This window comes from Salvelinus sp. IW2-2015, linkage group LG11 (assembly GCF_002910315.2).
Source record: "Salvelinus sp. IW2-2015 linkage group LG11, ASM291031v2, whole genome shotgun sequence".
In the NCBI taxonomy this organism is placed as follows: domain Eukaryota; kingdom Metazoa; phylum Chordata; class Actinopteri; order Salmoniformes; family Salmonidae; genus Salvelinus; species Salvelinus sp. IW2-2015.
In genome coordinates this window covers 21,085,190-21,111,957 of record NC_036851.1, presented here as the reverse complement: position 1 = coordinate 21,111,957, position 26,768 = coordinate 21,085,190, and the positions used below count along the sequence as shown (strand labels likewise).

At 41.2% G+C, this 26,768-nt stretch overlaps 1 protein-coding gene across 2 annotated transcripts in view; it reads right to left on the bottom strand.

The window, feature by feature from the left end:
• Positions 1-22,169, bottom strand: part of LOC111969966 (solute carrier family 2, facilitated glucose transporter member 1) — a 53,104-nt gene extending 30,935 nt beyond the window's left edge. The window contains exon 1 of one of the 2 annotated variants that reach the window (XM_024147319.2): positions 22,078-22,169. The gene's annotated coding sequence lies outside the window, so the exon portion shown is untranslated. The remainder of the gene's footprint in view (positions 1-22,077) is intronic. The other variant, XM_070445579.1, reaches the window with a different exon arrangement.
• Between the last annotated feature and the right edge of the window lie 4,599 nt (positions 22,170-26,768).

Here is a 26,768-nt window from a genome sequence, read left to right as displayed (position 1 = left end):
TCTCGTCATTATATACAGATCTCTGGTTTTGGTTTATTTCACAACCATTATGAGTTTTGTCAATATTTGTATTGTATTTTGATTGGAGTGCTCCTTGAGAAATGAGTATGTGTCTGATTTCTATGTCCTGATAACGTAAAGGGAGCGCGCACGCCTGAGTACGTATAGACGTAGCCCCACCTGACCTGCTGCATGCAAATGTAGGAATGTGCCCATTTGGCCGTGTGATTTCTGATTGTCATAACTCACCATGTCCACCACTAATAATCTGAGTTTGTCAGACATTTTTTCTTCACCTCACACATTGTAAATGAAGTCTGTTTTTTTTTTTAAATCATCCATTGCAAACGATAGGTCCTCAGTAGGCTTATTCTATAATCGCCAAGCCTCAGTGTGAAAGTGTAAACTGTCATGATCTGATTATCCCATATATCCAGTGGAAATGTAACAAAAAAACAGCTGTCTGTCCCTAGCTCACTGGCGCAGGGTACACTGTTGCAAGTTCGCTAGTGACAGCTTTCCCGGATCCAGTTGATGATTTAATACAATGTTGCACTTCACTAGCAATAGCTCAACTCAAGACAGATAGAAAGGGAGGAAGACATGTGGAGTAGAGAGATTAATGTGATTGAAAGAACCAGAATTTTCATCAGGATTTTTCTACTGCTTTTATTTGTCGGCTTTAGGCCTATGTATTTTACTTAGTTGATGATGGAAGTTATAGGCCTACTGTTGCATTGGCCTAAAGAAGTGGTAATCATTGCACAGCCCTCTGGTTGCATGCCAGAGATAACCTTGTCGGAGTGGGTGCCCTCATTACAGTTTGTGAGCTAGGCAGGCTACTGCCTGGGAAGGTCTCCCACTCAGAAGTACTAGATGGAGAGAGGGCGGGCGGAGGTTGACCTCAGGTCTCCCCACTAGAAGCCCTAAGTAGGGGGAGCGGGGAGTCTATCAAATAGCGCACCTTTAACTTTGTACGGTACTAATGCAATTAGTAAAACCAGTCACACTAAGAAATGCTACCAAATAAACCACAATTCATTCATAATACCGTAAATATATAGTTTCACAGACATATTGTTGCATTTTTCTCTGGTTTGTGTGAAATCGTTAAGAATAATATAAAACCAGTCTGCACACCACCAAGGTGAATTGGTTTAGTCTTGACTCTTGGTTGACAGTGTTTGGAGGATGGGTAATGTATTGATGCTCGAGTGCCAAATAAACACAAATTTGTTTCTATTAGTCTTTGTTACTTCTTTTTAATATTTCTGAGTCTTATTTTGGTATATATTTTTATATTTATATAGTTTTAAATGTTATGATTATTTATTTGTGTTGTTCCAAATGTCTGAATAAAAATTACAGTTTTTGCGAGCCCTTAATTTGCAGCTCGCAGTGATTTTCCTATGTTCCATTTATAATACATAACAATAATACAATTTCAATTCAATGTGTTGAATGCAGGCCTGCATCACTTCATTGAATATATCTACTGTTCCATGGACAGCAGATATATGGCAGTATAGCGCAGCTGTTGAACAGAAAGGCCGAAATAGAACGTTACCCGAAATAGAACGCAACTGCTCAGCTACAGCGACAAACACATATCCATTTGCCACTAGCTAATTTTGCAGTCTGGTCGACATGGATCCATTTATTGTAAAAAAGTGTCACGCCCTGACCTTAGAGATCCTGTTTATGTCTCTATTTTGGTTTGGTCGGGGTGTGAGTTGGGGTGGGTATTCTATATTCTATTATTTGTATTTCTATGTTTTGGCCGGGTAGGGTACTCAATCAGGGACAGCTGTCTATCGTTGTCTCTGATTGAGAACCATACTTAGGTAGCCCTTTTTCCACCTGTCTTTGTGGGAAGTTGTCTTTGTTTATTGGCACTATAGCCTTTAACTTCACGGTTGTTTTCTCGTTTGTTGTTTTGTTGGCTTCATGTTTTATAATAAAAGAAAATGTACGCTCACCACGGTGCACCTTGGTCCTCCTCCTTCAACAGCCGTGACAAAAAGAAACATAAATCTGTTGACAATGAGTGCTGGAGCTGGAGAACAACGTGACAGCTATGAACGAACAACCAACGAGAACCAGGAAAATCAGGAAGATGGCGGCGGGGAAATGCCGCTAGCTAACGTAGCTACGGTGAGAAATGGACAGACAAGTATTTTTTTGTACTGCATGATGGGACTAGCTCACTTTGTCTTATTTGCCAGATGGCAGTCAATTGTTAAATGAGCAAATTTAGAGCGACATGTCCAGTAACACCATGCCCACTTTGACAAAACATATCCGCCACTAAGCAACCTCAGAAACAACAACATAGCGCAAATCAAAGGAAAGCTCAAAGGACAACAACAAATGAGAAACTTTACTATAACGCTCATTAAAGCGTGTGCACACATAGGAGGTTCCTTGAAAAAACGTGCCCGCCGATGGATATCAAAGGACCGTCAAACAGATTCACTCTGCCGCCGGCTCTGTACAGAACTGATGTGGCACTGTTTTTAATTGTCTGAAAAGTTTTTAATTGCAAAGTTATCAATTGTCACTATCGACATGTTACTGTAGCTGCGTTCTATGTCTGTAAAGGGTTGCTGTAGATATAAATTCATTGCCTGGCCCGAGCGGTCATACATAAGTAATAGGGCCATTATTCTGCATTGTAAATTGACGTGGTGTTTTCTGTTTTTTTTCCTTATCGTTTTAATGAAAAACAATAACAATAAATGTCAGTTTAAACATCAAGAAAATTTTTACATTTGTCACATCCCTATTCACAACCTCCTATGCAGGACGGCAGTTTTGGTTCTTGTGCTGAGCAGATTTTTGGTGAATGTCTAGAGACAGAAGAGCCTCCCCTCATTACGCAGACTGCTGTAGTGAGTCACTAACCTTTCTCAGCAAGGAATGTGTCACAGGTGTTTCTGATAACCAGACTGGACCGCTCCTGTTTGGAAGCCCATCCTACAATCTGGGCATTGCAACAGTATTCAAGACCATCCCAGACAAGGATAAAACAGAAGTTGTACTTCATCAGAGAGAGCTTTACAAAATCAGTGTAAGGCCTGTTGTAGAAGATGGCTCAAATAGGTTAGTACAGTATTCGTCAATGTAATCAATGATTATTCACCCTTTGCCCAGTGACCGCTGCCTCAGCTGACAATGTTTTTATGTTTTCACAGCTTCATACAAATTAAAACACACCTCTCAAATGGTTTTGCTGGCCTTAAGTCCATGCTCTTCCCAGCAGCACCGTACAATTGGACCTCTGTTATTAAGGCTAAAGCCATGGCATGTTAATCTGGACCAATGGAGATTGTTGGCCTTCTGAACTGTTTAAAACTGTGGCCAACTTCCAAGAATCCTTTCCCAGCCATCTTGCAGCTGATGCTGAATACGTCATCTTCCCAATTATTAGCTCAATGGTTGTATATTTGAGTTATCTTAGAATGATGAAGGATTATTCAATTGTTATCCCTCTATAGGATGAAACTGGGCTTTGAAGACATCCCTTTGTTAAAACTTCTTATGGCTGGGGGGCAGTATTGAGTAGCTTGGATGAATAAGGTGCCCAGAGTAAACTGCCTGCTACACAGGCCCAGAAGCTAAGATATGCATATTATTAGTATATTTGGAAAGAAAACACTCAGAAGTTTCTAAAACTGTTTGAATGATGTCTGTGAGTATAACAGAACTCATATGGCAGGCAAAAACCTGAGAAAAAAATCCAACCAGGAAGTGGGAAATCTGAGGTTTGTAGGTTTTCAACTCTTTGCCTATCCAAGATACAGTGTAAATTTGGTACGATTGCACTTCCTAAGGCTTCCACTTCAACAGTCTTTAGAACCTTGTTTGAGGCTTCTACTGTGAAGGGGGAGAGAATGAGAGCTGTTTCAACCAGAGGTCTGGCAGAGTGCCATGAGCTCAGTCTAGCGCGCGCCCGTGAGTTAGCTGCGTTCCATTGCATTTCTAAAGACAAAGGAATTCTACGGTTGAAACATTATTGAAGATTTATGTTAAAAACATCCTAAAGATTGATTCTATACATCGTTTGACATGTTTCTATGAACTCTAACGGAACTTTTTGACTTTTCATCTGGACCTAGTGTTTGCGCCTCAAGAATTTGGATTTGTGAACTAAACGCGCGAACAAAAAGGAGGTATTTGGACATAAATGATGGACTTTATCGAACAAATCAAACATTTATTGTGAAACTGGGATTCCTGGGAGTGCATTATGATGAAGATCATCAAAGGTAAGTGAATATTTATAATGCTATTTCTGACTTCTGTTGACTACACAACATGGTGGATATCTGTATGGCTTGTTTTTGTGTCTGAGCGCCATACTCAGATTATTGCATGGTGTGCTTTTTCCGTAAAGTTTAAAAAAAATCTGACACAGCGGTTGCATTAGGGAGAAGTGGATCTATAATTCCATGCATAACACTTGTATCTTTTATCAATGTTTATTATGAGTATTTCTGTAAATTGATGTGACTCTCTGCAAAATCACCGGATGTTTTGAAAGCAAAACATTACTGAACATAACGCGCCAATATAAACTGAGATTTTTGGATATAGATATGAACTTTATCGAACAAAACATACATGTATTGTGTAACATGAAGTCCTATGAGTGTCATCTGATGAAGATCATCAAAGGTTAGTGATTCATTTTATCTCTATTTCTGCTTTTTGTGACTCCTCTCTTTGGCTGGAAAAATGGCTGTGTTTTTTGGTGACTAGGTCTGACCTAACATAATCGTTTGGTGTGCTTTTGTCGTAAAGCATTTTTGAAATCGGACACTGTGGTGGGATTAACAACAAGTTTATCTTTAAAATGGTGTAAAATACTTGTATGTTTGAGGAATTTTAATTATGAGATTTCTGTTGTTTGAATTTGGCGCCCTGCACTTTCACTGGCTGTTGTCATATCGATCCCGTTAGCGGGATTTCAGCCGTAAGAAGTTTTTAAGATGCTATTACAAAGCCAGCTTTAAGTGGAACTGTACTGAAGGAATTGCCACTTCTCATTGGCAGGTAATGGACATCACATGGTTTTCGTGACTACTAACATCTAAGTTCTACAGTATATTAGGCCTGATAGTGAATCTGACCTACAAAAAAGTATGACTGTATTTTTGTAATAATGTAGTGCAGTCCATGAGAATAGATCAAGGAGAGCTTGTGCGCCGTAAAGCACCATGAAAAGGTGTTTTAGTGCCAAAGCAATGAATTATAAAGTAAGAGACCTGATCCTGTTCCTTGTCACCGCTCTCTCATTTGAGACAGGAAATGCCGTCTTCCTCATGGTACTCTGTCAGGATCAGAGGTGTTGATTGGTTGCTGAACAACACGAAACAACGTGATATTTTTACGTAAGCTTGCTTCACACCTGAGCTCATGACTCGTATGCTCCTCACCACTGTACAGTATTTACAGTAAACTCCCAGTGAACTCCCAGATAACAAATTCACTCCTTCTTTTGTGGCAGTTGTTACCATGATTTCCTTCCTCCGTTCTGATATGAACAACATTGTGAAACACGAAGCAGGTATGTAACAATGGTAATAACTTTTACATTTCTAATGTAATAAAACCGGTTAATGTAATAACTTGCCGGAAAACGTAATAAACTTGTGGAACAAGGTAGATGCATATTTCGCAAACCTCTACTACTTTGTGTGTCAACAAAGGCCTTCTTTGTCAAGACAGACTTTGGAATAAACAAATATCCAAACAATGCATGTGTGTTTAAATATGTCCCTCAATGCTGCCTATACATTTTGTCAGCTTAGCTATGCCAATTGATATCAGAAACATAAATTGACCACTGAACTGACACCCTGAAATGCCTTGAGAAATGACCCCAAGTCCCAACTTTGCTTTACAGCAATACAGATTCATAAAGTTTTGTAATGTTTGAAGGTATTACAGAAGACATTGAGCAAGCATACCACAACATATCTTTAATTATGATTATTTATTTTTTACACATAATTGAAAGAGCCTTTGGCTTACAAATGTCCAAAGTCAGACCATTAGCCTTCCTAAAGCACTACTGTATTTGGAGGATTATTTCTTTGGAGATGTGGAGTTTTTGCATACTGCCATGGGCCCAACCTAATGTCTGTTTGCATTAATTCATCATGTCAGATCAGACTGTTTAAATGACCTTATAAAGCAGTGAAAGAGGATCCAAGAATGCAGGACTATCATACTAAAATATTTACTGAACTATTACAATTTACATCTGAACTTCCATTCACACTAATCTAATGACATCAAGTCAAATCAAATAAAAGTATATTTGTCACGTGCGTCGCATAAAACAGGTGTAGACCTTATAGTGAAATGCTTACTTACAGGCTCTAACCAATAGTGCAAAAAAGGTATTAGGTGAACAATAGGTAAGTAAAGAAATAAAACAACATTTAAAAGACAGGCTATATACAGTAGCGAGGCTATAAAAGTAGCGAGGCTACATACAGACACTGGTTAGTCAGGCTGATTGAGGTAGTATGTACGTGTAGATATGGTTAAAGTGACTATGCATATATGATGAACAGAGAGTAGCAGTAGCGTAAAAGAGGGGTTGGCGTTTGGTGGGTGGCGGGACACAATGCAGATAGCCCGGTTAGCCAATGTACGGGAGCACTGGTTGGTCGGCCCAATTGAGGTAGTATGTACATGAATGTATAGTTAAAGTGTCTATGCATATATGATAAACAGAGAGTAGCAGCAGCGTAAAAAAAAGGGGTGGTTGGGGGGGGGGGCAACACAATGAAAATAGTCCGGGTAGCCATTTGATTACCTGTTCAGGAGTCTTATGGCTTGGGGGTGAAAACTGTTGAGAAGCCTTTTTGTCCTAGACTTGGCACTCCGGTATCGCTTGCCATGCGGTAGTAGAGAGAACAGTCTGACTGGAGTGGCTGGGGTCTTTGACATTTTTTAGGGCCTTCCTCCGACACCGCCTGGTGTAGAAGTCCTGGATGGCAGGCAGCTTAACCCCAGTGATGTACTGGGCCGTACGCAATACCCTCTATAGTGCCTTGCGGTCAGAGGCCGAGCAATTGCCGTACCAGGCAGTGATGCAACCAGTCAGGATGCTCTCGATGTTGCAGCTGTAGAACGTTTTGAGGATCTCAGAACCCATGCCAAATCTTTTTAGTTTCCTGAGGGGGAATAGGCTTTGTCGTGCCCACTTCATGGATGTCTTGTTGTGTTTGGACCATTCTAGATTGTTGTTGATGTGTACACCAAGGAACTTGAAGCTCTCAACCTGCTCCACTACAGCCCCATCGATGAGAATGGGTGCGTGCTCGGTCCTCCTTTTCCTGTAGTCCACAATCATCTCCTTAGTCTTGGTTACGTTGAGGGATATGTTGTTATTCTGGCACCACCCGGCCAGGTCTCTGATCTCCTCCCTATAGGCTGTCTCTTCATTGTTGGTGATCAGGCCTATTATTGTTGTGTCGTCTGAAAACTTAATGATGGTGTTGGAGTCGTGCCTGGCCATGCAGTCGTGGGTGAACAGGAAGTACAGGAGGGGACTGAGCACGCACCCCTGGGGAGCTCCAGTGTTGAGGATCAGCATGGCAGATGTGTTGCTACCTACCCTCACCACCTGGGGGCGGCCCGTCAGGAAGTCCAGGATCCAGTTGCAGAGGGAAGTGTTTAGTCCCAGGATCCTTAGCTTGGTGATGAGCTTTGAGGGTACTATGGTGAGGAACGCTGAGCTGTACTCAATGAATAGCATTCTCACATAAGTGTTCCTTTTGTCCAGGTGAAAAAGGGCAGTGTGGAGTGCATCTGTGGATCTGTTTGGGCGGTATGCAAATTGGAGTGGGTCTAGGGTTTCTGGCATAATGGTGTTGATGTGAGCCATTACCAATCTTTCAAAGCACTTCATGGCTATGGACGTGAGTGCTACGGGTCTGTAGTCATTTAGGCAGGTTGCCTTTGTGTTCTTGGGCACAGGGACTATGGTGGTCTGCTTGAAACATGTTGGTATTACAGACTCAATCAGGGACATGTCAGTGAAGATGTCAGTGAAGACACCTGCCAGTTGGTCAGCACATGCCCGGAGCACACGTCCTGGTAATCTGTCTGGCCCCGCAGCTTTGTGTATGTTTACCTGTTTAAAGGTCTTACTCACGTCGGCTACGGAAAGCGTGATCACACAGTCGTCCGGAACATCTGATGCTCTCATGCATGCCTCAGTGTTGCTTGCCTCGAAGCGAGCATAGAAGTGATTTAGCTCGTCTGGTAGGCTCGTGTCACTGGGCAGCTCGCGGCTGTGCTTCCCTTTGTAGTCTGTAATAGTTTGCAAGCCCTGCCACATAAGACGAGCGTCGGAGCCGGTGTAGTATGATTCAATCTTAGCCCTGTATTGACTCTTTGCCTGTTTGATGGTTCGTCGCAGGGCATAGCAGGATTGCTTGTAAGCTTCTGGGTTAGAGTCCCGCACCTTGAAAGCGGCAGCTCTACCCTTTAGCTCAGTACGAATGTTGCCTGTAATCCATGGCTTCTGGTTGGGGTATGTACGTACAGTCACTGTGGTGACAACGTCCTTGATGCACTTATTGATAAAGCCAGTGACTGATGTGCTGTACTCCTCAATGCCATCAGAAGAATCCCGGAACATGTTCCAGTCTGTGATAGCAAAACAGTCCTGTAGTTTAGCATCTGCTTCATCTGATCACTTTTTATAGACCGAGTCACTGGTGCTTCCTTCTTTAATTTTTGCTTGTTAGCAGGAATCAGGAGTTTAGAGTTGTGGTTGGATATACCAAATGGAGGGCGAGGGAGAGCTTTGTACGCATCTCTGTGTGGAATACAGGTGATCTAGAATTTGTTTCCCCTGGTTGCACATTTAAGTTTCCCTGCATTAAAGTCTCCGGCCACTAGGAGCGCCGCCTCTGTGTGAGTGGTTTCCTGTTTGCTTATTTCCTTATACAGCTGACTGAGTGAGGTCTTAGTGCCAGCATCTGTCTGTGGTGGTAAATAAACATCCACGAAAAGTATAGCTGAAAACTCTAGGCAAGTAGTGTGGCCTTCAATTTATCACAATATACTCTACTTCAGGCTAGGAAAATCTAGAGACTTCCTTAGATTTCGTGCACCAGCTGTTGTTTACAAATATGCATAGACCCCCCCCCCCCCCCRCGTCTTACCGGAGTGTGCTGTTCTATCTTGCCGGTGCAGCGTATATCCCGCTAGCTGAATATCCATGTCATCATTCAGCCATAATTCCGTGAAACATAGTTATTACAGAACAACTACTATAAAAGCTGTACACATATTTGTTATGTTGTACTACACAATAAAAAACACTACAGTAGTACTAACTAAAATACTGAAGGCTAGTAAGAGCATTATACACACCACTCCAATCTTTCAATACAATGTAAAGTTGCTCCTAGTCTAACATTCATAACCTTTCACACCTTATGATCTAACCATAATCATTACTAAAGACAACATTCCTGATACAAAGTGATTTTCATAGCAGTTTAGGAGAGCATTTTCGCTAACCCTAACCCTTTTCCTAACCTTAACGTCAGTCTCCTAACCTGCTACATTAATTATCCTAAACTGCTGGGTAAGTTTTCCTAACCTGCTACAATTATTCCTGGGGCGTGATGATTGACAGTGAATTTTATGTGAATTATTTGGCATGGTGTTCTCTCTGATTAGGTTGATGCTTTATGTAACACCTTAAAAAGCTCTCAAATTGGTCCTGTAAAATGGGACAGTTTTTTTCCTCTGGGGTCCAAGTATCATTGGAAATGGATCTACCTGAAAAGATTTGGGCATTTTTTAGGGAACATGTTTGTGCTCATTTTGAATGCCAAAGTCTTGGCTGTATTCAATGGTTTGAAACATGCTATCCAACTACACAATGGATTCTACTCAATGGGGTAAGACATAGAAAGGTTTTTCTCAGATAGATGTGTCTATTAATGTCGTGTGTGTTGTAAATGACAAAAGCGCTAGGTTCGTTACACCAATTCGGTGTCTTTTGAGATGTGTAACTTGGTGAAAAAAATATTTTAATTTCACCTAATTTAAACATTCTGCCAAATAAAGTAACAGGGTTGTCCATAACAGGGTTAAAGATTTCATTTTAAATCATCCAAATAAAAAGTTGTGAAATTTTGGGGTTAAATGGCTTAAAATCTTCCTGGAAGTCACAGAGGGTGCCGGAGGAACATGTCAAAATGCTGAATTTTGGCACTTTAGCAAATATTTATTAATATAAAAATCTGATTAATTGAATTCTCCATGTGGTCTATATTAAAGACACTTCATTGAATATAACAGGCTTTTAAAATACAATATTGGTGCACAAATGTCTACTTAAAATATCAAAGGGTTGCAAAAGGCACTCATTTCATGGAACGGCCCAGTCGTAGCTGGGTCGGTGTAGTTTTGCAACAGTAATCTGAATTCATGCCAGCTTCCTCACCGCAGTAATAGGAGGGGAAACCATTGCCAGCCTTTAGTGACAATACAAATGGCCATTCTCTCTTGATAAGCAGCTTAGCAACCTTAGGACTTGTCTGAAAATGTGAGAGTGACCAATGTTATTCTCCTGACTGATGTGTAGATTATAAAGAGTGGTGCAAATTTTCACTTTACAGAAACGTACATTATTTTTCTGCTTCTCTCTTATAGACCTGAAGAACTTACTAAACTTGATGCCAGTCAGGCTTTATGAATAAGCCCAAAGAGTTTGTTGGACCACTCTCATTCCTGGCACTTGGCCACTTGGTTCCTTTCTTCCAACAGCGGTTATTGAGTTTGAGCTGGTGTGGACCAGAGAGGACCAGTAGAGTTGGGTAATTAACTGACTTGTGTGAGCATGGTATGAGGACCAATCCCCTCAGGATTTACCCACGGTCACCCTCTCACTCCACTCCACTCTCTTCCCACTTCTCCCTTTCCTATCACTCTCTCAGCTGCTCTCTGCCCATTAAGCTGGGGCTGCCACTATGTCCAGTGGCCCTGCCATGGGGCATGTATGTGGCCGGCAGGCTGGAAGCCAGAGAGGGCCATTAGCTTTCCCTCCCAAAGTGCTGACACACTCCTTTCTCTGCAGGGCCTCTGGTCTCTCTGCCCTTAGTGCCACAGGGCCCCTAAACCCACTGTGATTAAGGTGCCTGACCCATGTGGAGGGGGAAGGGATTTGGGGAGCTCTAAATGTGTTTAATCCCACAGTAATTAAACAGTAAGAAACAGTAGGGTCATTCAGAAATATGGGGGTTTATTGTAAATGTTCACCGGTATAACGTTCACAAGCCCTTTTCCATTGTTAGAAATAGCCTCCTACTTATCTTTCTATAGTAGAATGTGGTTGATTACACTCTTTCCCTCCATTCTGTATGTGTTGGTCACTGTTTCTTGGTATCGATGCAGTTAGTAAGAATACTTTATCAGTGCTTGGAAACAATGGCACTTTGCAGGGTCCCTTTAATGACATCTTAATATAAAAAGCAATGGTGTCAGTTTAATGTATGTGGTCAGCACTTAAGTATGCAGGTTTCCATGGAGTTCCATGGGACTCGCTGTATACAAATCCATTTAAAAAGAGGAATACCCTGGATACTGAAAGCAGCTAGTCTTTCTTGCCATAGTTACAATTGCAATCATTTCACTGCTGGCAATCACCTCAAAAAGTATACAAACATCTGTAGTAGAGGGTTTATACCATGAACCATTAACTCTTAATTGATATATTGAATGTTATTTCTGGTTAGGAATGTACAGGAATGGACAAATATTTACACATACCAGCCCACAACGAAGCATGTTAATTAGAGTTTAGAAAAAAAAACTGTCAGAATGGCCTGGGACTGGTCTATGAAAACTTTTTACATTCACACAAGTGTCCACACTCATATATATGGATTTGGTTAGACACATTCTTTGCTTATCCAAACAAATACCTGTAATTCTGACTTGAAGTGAAGTCCGAGAGCCCTGGAATTGAGAATAATTCAAAACTGTGAACTCTTTATGAACACAGTAATAGTGTGCTATGAGAGGGTTAACCTGTGAAGAAAGAAGAAGAAAGGTCAGCTCATTATAAGCTCAGACACACATCACAGCTATTCAGACGCATGCCTCTGAAATCCCTCTCCCTCATTCATTATGTCCAATTAGGAAAACGTCACACGGCAGTTCCTCCTGGAACAGTGCAAAATAGAAAAACATACTGTCAACCATGATTAGAGGCAAACCCCCTGTTTTCAAAAGTCATTGAAGCATCATTGAGCCTTGTAGGCCAAGCCAACACAGGGTAATGTCTGGCTGCAGTGACCAGAGTTAGAATAGGTGCCTCTTCACAGGGCTCAGTCAGCTACTATACTGTTACTGTACTCTACTGTACTGCCTGTTGGCTGACCCTCCACCTACCAGGAAAATTGTAAAGTTTCATCTATTTAGGTAGCATTTTTTTGTTAAAACCAAATGTACCAAGATTTGACACAAGTCTATTTAATATGAAGGAATATTTCATCATGTAATAAATGTTAGATACGATATCTATGGCTCTATGTGGTTATCTGATGAAGAAGGTGGTGAAAACCCAGTAGGCTAGCTACCAGTTAACATTGGCTGTAAAGGGAAAGGGAAAGCAAGCCAGGCTATCACACACTGAGTCCCTTTGTCTACATGGAGGATGATGATGCTTTATTAAAGTATTACTAGTGTGAGGCAGCGTGCGCCTGCCAGTACACTCAGGATCTAGCTGGTTTGGGCTCACAGACACTTGAGGTTGAGCTGTCAGAGGCTGGGTCTCCGTGCTGTTGCTCTCGTTTCTCTACTTCTCTCAGATGTGCAAATTACCTCCCACGTCCATTCTCATTCTTTCTCTGAGTCATGCAGTAGTGTACACCTGGGCAGCCTCTGTCTCACTCTCTCTAAACCTGTCAACTCACAAAGGTTTAAATCTAACACTCGCTGACATAATATGGGTCATTCAACAGAAGTGGTGCAGATTGTGGGTTGGAAAGGAATGCTAATTTGTACAGTGCCTTGCAGAAGTATTCATCCCCCTTGGCATTTATCCTATTTTGTTGCATTACAACCTGTAATTTAAGTGGATTTTTATTTGGATTTCATGTAATGGACATACACAAAATAGTCCAAATTGGTAAAGTGACATTTTAAAAAATGTAAGTGGTGTGTGCATATGTATTCACCCCCTTTGCTATGAAGCACCGAAATAAGATCTGGTGCAACCAATTACCTTCAGAAGTCACATAATTAGTTAAATAAAGTCCACCTGTGTGCAATCTAAGTGTCACATGATCTGTCACATGATCTCGGTATATATACACCTGTTCTGAAAGGCCCCAGAGTCAGCAACACCACTAAGTAAACGGAACCATGAAGACCAAGGAGCTCTCCAAACAGGTCAGGGACAAAGTTGTGGATAAGTACAGATCAGGGTTGGATTATAAAAAAATATCAGAAACTTTGAACATCCCACGGAGCACCATTAAATCCATTATTAAAAAATGGAAAGAATATGTCACCACAACAAAACTGCCAAGAGAGGGCCGCCCACCAAAACTCACGGACCAGGCAATGAGAGCATTAATCAGAGACGCAACATATAGACCAAAGATAACCCTGAAGGAGCTGCAAAGCTCCACAGCGGAGATTGGAGTATCTGTCCATAGGACCACTTTAAGCCATACACTCTACAGAGCTGGGCGTTACGGAAGAGTGGCCAGAAAAAAGCCATTGCTTAAAGAAAAAAATATGCAAACACGTTTGGTGTTCACCAAAAGGCATGTGGGAGACTCCCCAAACATATTGAAGAAGTCTGGTCAGACTACAATTGAGCTTTTTGGCCATCAAAGGAAAACGCTATGTCTGGGGCAACCCCAACACCTCTCATCACCCCGAGAACAGCATTTTTTTTCATCTGCAGGGACTGGGAAACTGGTCGGAATTGAAGGAATGATGGATGGCGCTAAATACTGGGAAATTCTTGAGGGAAACCTGTTTCAGTCTTCCAGAGATTTGAAACTGGGACGGAGGTTCACCTTCCAGCAGAACAATGACTCTAAGCATACTCAATCCAATTGAGAATCTGTGGTATGACTTAAAGATTGCTGTACACCAGCGGAACCCATCCAACTTGAGCTGGAGCAGTTTTGCCTTGAAGAATGGGCAAAAATCCTAGTGGCTAGATGTGCCAAGCTTATAGAGACATACCCCAAGAGACTTGCAGCTGTAATTGCTGCAAAAGGTGTCTCTACAAAGTATTGACTTTGGGGGGGTGAATAGTTACGCACGCCCAAGTTTTCAGTTTTTATGTCTTATTTCTTGTTTGTTTCACAATAAAAATATTTTGCATCTTCAAAGTGGTAGGCATGTTGTGTAAATCAAACGATACAAACCTCCAAAAAAAGAAAAAAAGAGGCAAATAATAGGAAAAATGCCAAGGGGGGTGAATACTTTCGCAAGCGACTGTATCCTATTTTTCCCAAACTGTGTCTTTCAACATATGTCAGGTAGACAGAGTGGGGTCTGAAAATATTGACACCTTTGTTAAAGATAAGCAAAAACGTCTGTAAATTATTCAAATACTGAGCTATATTGCATGGAACATTTATTTGGGAAATTATATTTTATACCAATACAATTATTCAGATTTTTAAATTTTTTTTTAACAAGTAATATTTGTTTTGTTATTGCCTTGGATTGAATTAGGACATATCATGATGTAAATAAATGTCTCAAGTTTTTTATATATATATTTTTTGGGGCGGGACTGCAATTTGCATGACTTCTGTAGAATCACCCATATACAGCACTTAGTGGGAATAGAGGCAGACATTAAAATGGCACTATAAGCCTAGATCAGATTGGTGTGGCATCATGTAAGAAATGCCATGTTAACTTTTTTCTTTGGGAAGTGCCTCAGGTTTCTTGTAAACTCTAGAGCAGTTTCGGAAACAGGTGGCCCGCGGCAAAAGCAGCCTAAGAGTGATTTATTTTGGCCCCCAATGTAATAAATTAAAATAAAAAAAATTCCGTTTTTGGTAAAAAAAAGACAGGAATTCAGCAACAACAAAAAATGATTTAGGACATATGTTCCCAAGTATACCGACAAATAAAAAAAGAGATACAGTGGGGCAAAAAAGTATTTAGTGAGCCACCAATTGTGCAAGTTCTCCCACTTAAAAAGATGAGAGGCCTGTAATTTTCATCATAGGTACACTTCAACTATGACAGACAAAATGAGAAAAGAAAATCCAGAAAATCACATTATAGGATTTTTAATGAATTTATTTGCAAATTATGGTGGAAAATAAGTATTTGGTCAATAACAAAAGTTTATCTCAATACTTTGTTATATACCCTTTGTGGCGCAATGACAGAGGTCAAACGTTTTCTGTAAGTCCTCACAAGGTTTTCACACACTGTTGCTGGTATTTTGGCCCATTCCTCCATGCAGATCTCCTCTAGAGCAGTGATGTTTTGGGGCTGTTGCTGGGCAACACAGACTTTCAACTCCCTCCAAAGATTTTCTATGGGGTTGAGATCTGGAGACTGGCTAGGCCACTCCAGGACCTTGAATGCTTCTTACGAAGCCACTCCTTTCGTTGCCCGGCGGTGTGTTTGGGATCATTGTCATGCTGAAAGACCCAGCCACATTTCATCTTCAATGCCCTTGCTGATGGAAGGAGGTTTTCACTCAAAATCTCACGATACATGGCCCATTCATTCTTTCCTTTACACGGATCAGTCGTTCTGGTCCCTTTGCAGAAAAAACAGCCCCAAAGCATGATGTTTCCACCCCCATGCTTCACAGTAGGTATGGTGTTCTTTGGATGCAACTCAGCATTCTTTGTCCTCCAAACACGACGAGTTGAGTTTTTACCAAAAAGTTCTATTTTGGTTTCATCTGACCATATGACATTCTCCCAATCTTCTTCTGGATCATCCAAATGCCTCTAGGCAAACGTTCAGACGGGCCTGGACATGTACTGGCTTAAGCAGGGGGACACGTCTGGCACTGCAGGATTTCAGTCCCTGGCGGCGTAGTGTGTTACTGATGGTAGGCTTTGTTACTTTGGTCCCAGCTCTCTGCAGGTCATTCACTAGGTCCCCCCGTGTGGTTCTGGGATTTTTGCTCACCGTTCTTGTGATCATTTTGACCCCACGAGGTGAGATCTTGCGTGGAGCCTCAGATCGAGGGAGATTATCAGTGGTCTTGTATGTCTTCCATTTCCTAATAATTGCTCCCACAGTTGATTTCTTCAAACCAAGCTGCGTACCTATTGCAGATTCAGTCCTTTGACAGCTCTTTGGTCTTGGCCATAGTGGAGTTTGGAGTGTGACTGTTTGAGGTTGTGGACAGATGTCTTTTATACTGATAACAAGTTCAAACAGGTGCCATTAATACAGGTAACAAGTGGAGGACAGAGGAGCCTCTTAAAGAAGAAGTTACAGGTCTGTGAGAGCCAGAAATCTTGCTTGTTTGTAGGTGACCAAATACTTATTTTCCACCATAATTTGCTAATAAATTCATAAAAAATCCTACAATGTGATTTTCTGGATTTGTTTTCCTCATTTTGTCTGTCATAGTTGAAGTGTACCTATGATGAAAATTACAGGCCTCTCTCATTTTTAAGTGGGAGAACTTGCACAATTGGTGGCTGACTAAATACTTTTTTGCCCCACTGTATGTGATCGAGATCCACAGATGACGCAATCTCTATTGCACTACATCCACCTGGACAAAACGAATACCTACAGAATGTAACAATGCTGTTCATTGACTACAGCTCAGCATTCAACACCATAGTCCCCTCCAAGCTCCTCACCAAGCTCAGGACCCTGGCACTGAACTTCTCCCTCTTGCAACTGGATCCTGGACTTACTGGCGGGCCACCCGCAGGCAGTGAGGGTATAGGAAACAACACATCTGCCACACTGATCATCAACATGGATGCCACTCAGAGGTGTGTGCTTAGTCCCCTCCTGTACTCCCTGTTCACCCACGACTGCATGGCCGCGTACGACTCCAAAACCATCATCAAGTTTGCGGATGACACAGCGGTGGTAGGACTGATCACCAATGACGATGAGGCAGCCTATAGGGGGGTGGTCAGACCTGGCAGTGTGGTGCCAGGACAACAACCTCTCCCTCAATGTCAGCAAGACAAAGGAGCAGATTGTGGACTACAGGATATGGAGGGGCAAGCATGCCTCCATCCACATCGATAGGCTGTAGTGGAGCGGGCCGAGAGGTTCAAGTTCCTCGGTGTCAACATGACTAAGGAATTAACATGGTCCACACACACCGACACAGTTGTAAAGAGGGCACAACAGTGTCTCATTCCTCAGGAGGCTGAACATTTTTGACATGGGCCGTCAGATTGTCAAAAAGTTCTACAGCTGCACGATTGAGAGCATCTTGACTGGCTGCATCACCGCTTGGTATGACAAGTGTAAGGCACCTGACCGCAAGGCGCTACAGAGGGTGGTGAGTACGGCCCAGTACATCACTGGGCCGAGCTCCCTGCCATCCAGGACCTCGAAACCAGGCTGCGTCAGAGGAAGGCCCTAATGTTTTTCAAAGACTCCAGCCACCCAAGCCATAGACTGTTCTCTCTGCTATCGCATGGCAAGAAGTACCAGTGCGCTAAGTCTGGAATCAACAGGACCCTGAAGAGCTTCTACTCCCAAGCCATAAGACTGCTAAACAAGACTGCTATATAGATAATCAAATGGCTACCTGGACTACCTGCACTGACCATTTTTTTTCACTAACTCTCCTGCACAGACTATGCACAAACACCGAACTATGCACACACACTGGACTATGCACACACACCGGACTATACCCACACACACAAACATACTTACACTGACACCCTAACAAACACACACAACATGCACACTAACACCACACACACATGTTCACACTCACCACATACTGTATGCTGCTGCTACTGTCGCTTATCTATCCTGTTGCCTAGTCACTCAGCCTGATCTCATAGACTAGATGTTACATAGTAAATGGAATTAGTATGATATGTTACGTTTGGTATTGTAACGGCTGTCGTCCTCTTCTTCCTCTGAAGAGGTGTAACAAGGATCGGACCAAGACGCAAAGTGGTAAGTATCCATGTTTTAATATAATCCACTGAACACGACAAAAAATACAAAATAACAAAGTAACCTAACCGAAACAGTCCCGTGTGGCATCGACACAGGAAACAAACACCCACAAACCCACAAACCAACAGTGAAAACAGGCAACCTAAATATGGTTCCCAATCAGAGACAATGCAAAACACCTGTCTCTGATTGAGAACCATATCAGACCAATTGACAAACCTAAACATAGAAACACATAACATAGACTGCCCACCCCAACTCACGCCCTGACCAAACTAACTAAAGACAAAACAAAGGAAAATAAAGGTCAGAACGTGACAGGTATGGTTACATAAGACAGGAGGTTACTTAAGGCGAACACAAAAGTAGGGTGGATGGGTTGGTGTATAATGTAAATGTCTAGCAACCCAAAGGTTGCATGTTTGAATCTCATCACGGACTTTAGCTAATTAGCAACTTTGCAACTATTTACAACTTTTTAGCTACTTTGCAACTACTTAATATGTTAGCTAATCCTAACCGTAACACTTTAACCTAACTCCTAATCCTAACCTTAACCCCTAACCCCTAGCCTAGCTAATGTTAACCACCTAGCCAACATTAGCATTTTCCACCTAAACTCAGCAAAAAAAGAAACAGCCCTTTTTCAGGACCCTGTCTTTCAAAGATAATTCGTAAAAATCTAAATAACTTCACAGATCTTCATTGTAAAGGGTTTAAATACTGTTTCCCATGCTTGTTTAATTAACCATAAACAATGAATGAACATGCACCTGTGGAACGGTCGTTAAGACACTAACAGCTTACAGACAGTAGGCAATTACTGATTACTGACTACACACACCATTGTTTATTTGTATATATGTTACCTCAGTTAATAAATATATTTTTGTTATTCCTTATCTCCACGTCTCCCTTTTTGTTACGGGCTTCAAGCTGGTTCGTGACACATATGAGATGTAACATGGAGTGTCCTGGCTTTACATTTACTATGTTATGTCTACTCCTGAGTCTAGGTTGCAGCAGTCACTTTTCCACTACCTCAATTAGCATTCGTACCCTTGCACATTGACTCAGTACTTGTACTCCCTGTATAGCCATGTTATTTATACTCGTTATTGTTATTCCTTATTCACTGTGTATTTATTCCTCATGTCACTACAATTTTTTTGTATCTTTATCTTTAACTCTGCATTGTTGGAAAATGACCAAGAAAGTAGCCAAAGCATTTCACTGTTAGTCTACACCTGTTGCTTACCAATGTGACTGATAGCCAAAAATGTGATTTGTGTTTCAATGTAATCAAGTTGTAAAATTATTGTTATTTTCAAATACAATCTCTGTTTTGGCCTTAGTTGTGGTCAATTTGCAGTGTACAAATTATTATGTTCTGCACCTCTGCTATCTGCTCCAACAAAAATCGGTCCACAGCTGAATCTAGTTGCCTACCACACCGCTCACGTTACGTGCAATGTTTATATCCCATGATATCCCATGACAACAGTGTTTTTATTCCATGATATCCCATGAAAACAGGATGCAGGACAGGGAGAGTACTGTAAACATTCATATCAAGCTAGCTAGCGAAATGTCAATGAATGTTTCATGTGTTTCGACCTGTCCCCAAATTAATATAGTTGGTTCAGAGTTTGTTTTGATATTTAAACCTACGTGTCTTGGATCACGTCTGGTGTGGATGTACAAAATCAACATGCGCATGTCTAGACAGCATGTACCCCTGCTCGAGAGTCTGCGCGGAATGGGCCAAACCACCACATCAAAGCCAACAGTTGCAGCACTGCCGTAGCGTTCAGCCTGGGCGGTTCCTGTTCACTCACCTCAGGTGAACTCACTGTTTGCATTCACAACACTCCCATTCCACTGAACCAGACGGAGCAGTGCTGCACATTATTATCATTTGTATTTGAGGATGAACATTGAGTATTTGTCCCTAATGGGCACTCTAAATTTGACAGCGCAAATCCTTTTTATTTGTATTGGATGTCGAGGGATTGTGGTAATGAATGTGTGCACTGTGTAAGGTCATTCAAGCACACCTCAAATGAGGCAGACACCCCATCTCCTAAGCTGCTCTTTGCAAACCTAGTGGGGCTTACAGCTCATGTGCAGGCCAGAGCTGAGGCTCAGACAAGGCCCAGAGTAGGACCCTGCGGATATGCCTGGAGAGTGAAAGGTTCTCACTGTTTGTGTGGCTGTCGAAAGGCCTGACAGGCAGCTACTACTAGAGGATAGACAGGATATACATTTAGGGAACAATTACTTATTTGACTGTTTATTGATGTTCTATAGTATGAAATGTACAGGATAGCCCTACATCTGACAGCAAAGTGCTCTTTTACACACCAACTAGAATGTAGTTTTTTTCAAACCATTCCCATGAGAACACAGTGAAAACTTTTGAAGCTTTGTACTAAATATCAAAATATCCTTCCTCACAACACAGCCAAACTCCCTAAAAATACAAACATTCAGGAGGACACATTGAAGAAGTATGCAACAATGAAGAACAAACTGAGGATTTCTAGCACAAACACGGAAACTTAGGTCCGAGTGGCAACTCCAAAGCCACTCCCAAGCCCTTTCATTCAGGAACATTCAAAAAGGCATAATGAGGCGGGTAGAGTCACTTTGAAGCATAAATAAATCATTTGAGGTTAAACCAGAAAGACCGTCTATTCAGGAAACAACCACATATACTGTAGAGCGTGTTACTTCAGGAATTCTCATTGTTCAAGATAACAATTAGCCATGTCCTTCCTACCATCTATTTTTAAACCCCTTTGAGGAAATCCAGACTGAATAACACTGAGATGACTCCCTCACCCAGCAGAGAGGAACGTTTTTAGTCCTGATTTTTGTCAATATAGTATTTAGTCACAGGTGAATTTATAGTGTTTATGTTTTTCAGCTGGCCAAGCAAGCATGCAAAGCTGTTAGATTCTTATTATTGCATCTTTGCTCTCACAAAGCCACAAAGCCACACACACATGACATGGTCTTTGTCCTTCGTTGCTTTCCTTCCTTTTTTTGCTTTCTAAAAGGTAATTCTTATTTTGATATTTTGAATGTCTTTTGCAAAACTGCAACATTGTATTGGTTGGATTCATAAAGTAGTACCATAGTTAAAACGAGTCCAGTTTTTACTTGCTTTAAGTGGACTCCAGTGCGAGTTTCATGGATGACAGTATATGGATGTTGACCTTACAGTATGTTGTCTTTTTTTTCAGTAACGCATTTTTGCAGTGAATCTATCATTTAATGAAAGATTCATTTTGAGAATTATAACTCACTGGGCCCAACAAGCCATGCCCTCTATGTCAGTATGACCAAGATAAAATCTGTGGTCAGAAGCTGTTTGTAACATATTGGCTCCCCCTTGTGGACCAACACACAAGTCCAAGGTCCTTAACCAAAGTATGAACAGCAACAGACAGACATTTTTTTATCTGATCAAACCAAAGACATGTTGCTCAAATTAACATTAACAGTTTTTATTCCTATTAAAAGTAACCAATTTCCATGTAACTTTTGCCATACAGGAATAATAGGCACATCTGGATACATTATTTAATAGACAGTAACCTCTGAGTTCTTCTGGACTGGGTATAGCGTAGTGTAATAGTCTAGTGAAGTAGTATCTATTTGTCCTTTGGTAACCTCTCAGACTGTCCCCCCACTGTCCATCCCCTAACACTGGCATTTCAAACACTTTGCGTCCTGCCAGAAGACCTCACACCTAGCTGACTAAACTCAACTCCACGGTGAAGGAAGTTTCTGATGAACTCCACCAACAACGTTGAGTAGAGACCAGGCTTTGTGGAATTCAGGTCCGACTACATCGATTCGACCAAGGTTAATACTTTAAAAAATAATAATATATGAAACGCCTACCTTGTACCTATGTTTGTCCTCTGTAGTTGCATGCCTATCTTTGTTTGCTGAAATCAATACTTTTTCAATCACCAACTCTTTGCTCGTTTCTGTTTCTTGAAAATGGCAACTCAGCGAGAATGTGCATGTGCCTAGGTCTCCAAATGCTCATTGTCCAATCAAATCACACAATCTAAGCCTACGTCATCTGAGATTCAGTTGGCACATGCAGATTTGTCATTTTCGGGAGTCTTTGAAGAATTGACCATGTGTGAATCGATATAGTCAGAGTTGAATTCCACAAAGCCTGATCTTTGCTCAACTTCGTTGGTGTGGTTCAGCAGAAACATTGTTCACCATGGAGTTGAGTTTAGTCAGATACCTCACACCCAGCTTTCACAAAGCTCCCAGCCAACACAGTGCCACCTCTAGCTAAGCTGTCTTTACAGCCAAAGCCAAAAGGGGGCATCTTTTACAGGCGCGATGATTGATCGTTTGTCATGTACTGTGTAGTGGTAGCCCTCAGCTGCCATGCAACTTCAAACCTTAGTGTCGTGAAATATTATAATGTTGTGATGTTACTCAGACTGTTGTTCATTTTCTTGATAGAATGCAGAGCCCTGTCATGTCCATAATCATCATTACTTATGGTCATCATCAAAATGACATTCATCATCATCCAGTTTGGTAGCTAACAACATTGCATTTGAAAATAAAGGAGAGCCYCACACTCTAGGAGCTCAGATGCAAAAACGTAATATCCAACGTTTGACAGCCAAGCTGTCTTCATCAGGGTATAATCACAAACACTGCGGGATGACTCGTTTATATAGTGTCAAAAGACACACAGGTGTCTGTAATCATGGCCAAGTGTGGCCTAATATCATTGGTTAATTCTCAAATATAAAAATGGCATACAAAGAACAGCATACAAAAAAACAAATGGATAGCATATGATCATAGATTCATTTTAGACTACACAAGCTTACAAACAATTACAATGGCAAAGTCACAATAATCACAATAATCACATCCAGTTTGGTAGCTAACAACATTGCATTAACATGTTGTTACATATAATTTAGTAATTGCGTTGTAATAGCATAGTGATGGAGTTCAGCAGTTTTGATACATTAATGGAATAAGATATTAAGTTTATAGGTCTATTTCTATAAGGACTAACTTGTAAATGCTGTATATTTACAGGCTCTATGACATGGCCATGTAGCTGGACATTCAGTAGCAACCTTGACCCTCCATGCCAGACAAGATTACTGTCTGCAACACATTGCCAGGTGAGAGCAGGAGCTTACTCTGGGGTAACCTGCAGAGCCAAAATAGATATGCTATGAGGACAGCACTGCCCTCTGTGATATGTGACCCATTTTAGTTTGATTGGTGATGTACAGTGACCAACAGACATGTCAAACTGACTGGCACGGTCAGAGTGGAATTCTGACTAGCAGAGCTCACAGTGAGTTCAGCCCAATTGTTTTTACACGCCCATGTCAACTTATGTTACAGTTGTAACCTATACTAACCAGTCAAATATGTCTGGTATGTACTATACATACAGCACATTATTTCTGCTTTCATACCAAACAATTATCTTATCACAGGAATGCAAGCCTTGTCCCTCATCATTGACTCTCTCCTATCAACACAGTGTAGGGCTGTACTTTGTTTCCGGATTCTTACACTACCACAGAAATATTGTTTAATGAATTTCTCCAGCTTTTCTTTTGTCACACTGATCTATTTGACACTCATTCAATAAAGCATGCATCACTCATGCGTCACCCTTTAGCTACTGCACTATAATACAAGGGAGTGCAAAATCGAAGTTGAAAGATATTCACTTTAAAGTAACAAGTTCCATTAAACTAACCAGTTCATAAAAGTCTATCTACCCTATATTGGAATATAAGTAGCCTACATTGACAAAAGTATAAGTATAAATGGCCTACCGTTGCACAATGAAATAAGGAGGCGCTTACCTCAGTAACATATGGCCCCTTCATCAAGGCTGTTTTCTCGGTGGAGATGATCTGCATCTGTTTAACCCCATTAATAACAGTCATCCTCAAGTCTCTGTTACCATAACAATAAATACAACAGAAAGACCATCTGTTATAGGAGAATACAGAAACAGTTCTGAATATATGATCCTGGTGGGAAAAGAGAGACAAAGAGAGGAAAAAGAAAGTTAGCGAATGTCAGTCAGTCCCAGCCTTCCACAGATGACTCACTTATCTACAAGAGTCCCTCTTTCTCTCCTCTCTTCTCATCACCTGACTCACTAATGCTATGAAGCTGTTAGCTTTTCAGGGAGACCATCAGCCCATCATGGGGTTTCAGCCATTTTCACTATATACAAGGCCATTCAGTGAACCTGTGCCAGTAAGTATCTCAGGTTTATTAATTGAATTAACAACTAGGCCACCTCTCAAATCTGTGAGAGCAGACTGAAGATAGTGTGCCTCAGAGATGGTATTTTAAGACTTCATAGCTCATCTCTGATACACACTATCTTCAGCCATTTTTATCACATTTTGTTTGTATTATGTTGATTTTTATTTCTGCTTTTGTTTGGTTATGTGTTCCATGTAGATTTAATGTAATCATTGTAGAGATAGGGTACCACATCCTGATTAATGCAGCTTATTTTTCCACCAGCAGGTGGCTGTATTATTTTGATTAGAGAGACGGTGTGATCCTTGCTGCAGCTCATTCCATATGCAATGAGTCCATTCTCTAAGAACTCCTCACATCTGGCCAACAACAGTACCACAACACAGAATCTGTTAATTTTTTTAATGTTTTATTATTATAACATGTTATTCTAACTCTTCTACTCACAAAAGTATATATAAATACATCCATTTCAGTTTAGTTTCAGATCTAGGACTACCTATATACGGGTAGCAGTTGTTGTTCAGGGTTAACTGCCTCGCTCAAGGGCAGAACAGCAGATTTCTTTCACCTTGCCGGCTCAGGGTTTCGAACCAGAGACCTTTCGGTTACTGGCCCAACGCTCTTAACCGCTAGGCTACACGCCACTGAGGGAGCCATCATTAATATTTCATTATGATTCTCATGAATAATACACACTCCATTATTGTTCATGATATGGTGTAAACATGAGCTTTGAGACTCACTCTAGTCAGCCAGAATGGTGTATTAAACACACCTCATCATGGTTCATTTGAGATACCGTATTCTATTGCATTATCCTGCTGCCTGACTTTTCAGCTCATAATAACGGGTCTTTTGGGAATAACCAAGTTACTGGAACGTCCCGTCTATGAAGGTTCTGGGAGCTGGGTATCAAGGGGGCTATGAAAGAGCAGATAATTAACTCATGGTCCAACCAAATAAGTCATATTCTGATAAATTATTCAGCATTTGCAAGCCAATGAATACACTTCCTCCTCATGTTACAGGAAACACAAGAGGGGCTCCCTGAAACATGAGCAACTCATCTAGTCTATGTCCATATTATTATCATAGGTCAAAATTTTGCCTCAGCCCCATGATTCAAAGTTGATGGATAAGGCTTTGATTCATTTTTAAGAAAGGTAGAAAATTACATCTTTAGAACATTTTAGATTTTTGAGAAATAGCCTGTCTGTCCCTTGGAGATGTAACACACATACACAATGATCATGTACAATAGTTGCTGTTCTGAAGCTGACTATAATACATGTTACTTTTACATTTACAGTTAAGTCATTTAGCAGACGCTCTTATCCAGAGCGACTTACAAATTGGAAAGTTCATACATATTCATCCTGGTCCCCCAGTGGGGAATGAACCCACAACCCTGGCGTTGCAAGCGCCATGCTCTACCAACTGAGCCACACGGGACCGTGTGGTAGCTTGCATGAGGGAGGGTGATGAATAGAAAATGAGATTCAGAAATGTTGTTTGGGTTAATGAGAGAAAAATTATGGAAAATCTGGCAACTGTTCAAGCTCACTGAGGCTTCAAATAGGTGTCTGATGGTACACAGCCCCCTGAGGTCAAGGATAAGGTTCTATGCCACACATGCCCCATAATGAGGTTTCCCAAAATAAATGACATTTTATGGCCACATATGGACTATTACATCTGTGACCAATCAACATTGCCCCAGAGCCACAAAGCCTAGTGCATTTTTTTCATGCACTGTATTTATGATAGCCCTGACATTTGAATACATTTGCATGCATTGCAGCCCCTACCCTCTGACATATAACATGGGGTTGCAACCCTTCCCCCACCCCTGAATTCTACCTTGGGCGAGAATTGCCATAATTTAGTGGAAGACAATAGCAGTTCGCATGTAATTGTGGTTTTATATGATCATTTTGAAAATGCCAATTTTGACATTATTTTTTCAGAATTGATGCTGACCTCATTAGAGGAGATATTTAACAATGCAACATTATTTTATTTTTTGCTCTCCCTTTCTTTTTGATCATACGGTATTTTCAAACACTGCGCTGTCTACATAGCTACCAATATAATGGCATGAGCCAATAAAAGCCTGACAAGGGTTAAATCCCTATGTGTTGCTATGGAGACCATGACAGGTTCCGTAGTGCCGATTTGACAGGCGCATGGAAGGGTACCGGAGGGACCGGGTCTGAAAGGGAAGGGGGAGTGCCAAAGAGGTACACGTTCTGTCCATTGGGTGAATACATGTCACATGTTCTATTTCGGAACGCTAA